General features: G+C 48.4%; 1 long non-coding RNA gene across 1 annotated transcript; it reads right to left on the bottom strand.

The window, feature by feature from the left end:
* Positions 1-567: 567 nt before the first annotated feature.
* LOC110369182 lies at positions 568-914 on the bottom strand. The gene is made up of 2 exons (XR_004927497.1): positions 737-914; positions 568-657 (listed from the first exon to the last, which is right to left on the bottom strand). It is a non-coding gene; the product is annotated as an uncharacterized LOC110369182 (long non-coding RNA).
* Between the last annotated feature and the right edge of the window lie 249 nt (positions 915-1,163).

Genomic DNA, 1,163 nt, shown 5'->3' with positions numbered 1-1,163 from the left:
ATTTGGACAGAAATGGGTAGGATCTGATACGTGATTAAGGTGGTTTATGTTTCCTGGGCACCTTTTTATTTGCTTTCGGCAAAGAATGAAGGCAAGAAAACTTTTTGGGTCCTAGGCCAGCAAAACCCTATTGGCCCGTAACACACGGCATCAAAACAAAAAGGCCGAAGAGAAGGAGCTGATGCCCTCTGTGCTGGGATGGCATTTCCATTAGCTCACATGGAAACTGCTAAGAAAAACATGGAATCGGACAGGATTGTACTGGCAGAATGATGGGTTGGACAACTGGATTGAGTTTATGTTAATTTTATCTAACCATACTTCCTGAAAGAAAGAAAGTTTTGTAAGTAACAGCATTTCATTTTTGTTTATTATTAAAACAGCTTTCATAGTGGTTCATCTTTTAAGACAAACTCTGAACTTGTTATTCGTTGCTCAACAGATCAAACTACACAACAGGCAGTATGGCATGTCTAACTCTCTGTGAATGGGAAGCATTAACATTCTCTATTGTCATGGTTTTTTTAATGTGTTTGGCCCACATGCAGAGATCACTTGGAGACAGAAGCAGGTTTAGAAGTTTATTGTTAAACGTGCAAGACAAGGAGCATCAACGTGGATTGTTTGAGGGGACTGTACGGAGGAAGCGAGTGAAATCTGCGGAAAAGAGGCAGAACGTTAGACGTCGGACAACTCTCACGCCTAAACGTCTTTACGGAGAGGTGGGAGGGCTTACCGCGTAGCGCAGGAACTGAGCCGGGGGGAGTGGCGTGGAAAGACGGGCACAGAGGCAGCCTCCCGCAGATGACTGAGAGGCAGGTGGGCGGTCCGGCGGAGCGGAGAGGGATCCGAGCAGCAGCGGCGTGAAGGTGATCCGTTGACAGCCAAGAGAACCAGATGGAGGAGCGGGTTCCAGAAGATAAATTTACGGGAGACCTGACTGACGACGTCAAGGCTTGGGAGAGCCACTTGGGACGGGACCCAAGGCGGATGCAGACCTGGAGCACAGGAGACTTAGGTTAGACAGGGAGAAACGAGAGAGATGTCAGACGACAAAGGGCCACTGAGTTTTACCACTTTAGGTTAACAATCTGGCATCTCTCGGCTGTCTGAGCGCAGTTCTTATAGCGCCGCCGCGTGCCGCTGAACGAGCCGCAGGTGTG

Source organism: Fundulus heteroclitus, chromosome 21 (assembly GCF_011125445.2).
Source record: "Fundulus heteroclitus isolate FHET01 chromosome 21, MU-UCD_Fhet_4.1, whole genome shotgun sequence".
Lineage (NCBI taxonomy): Eukaryota > Metazoa > Chordata > Actinopteri > Cyprinodontiformes > Fundulidae > Fundulus > Fundulus heteroclitus.
This window is presented reverse-complemented; position numbering and strand designations above follow the sequence as displayed.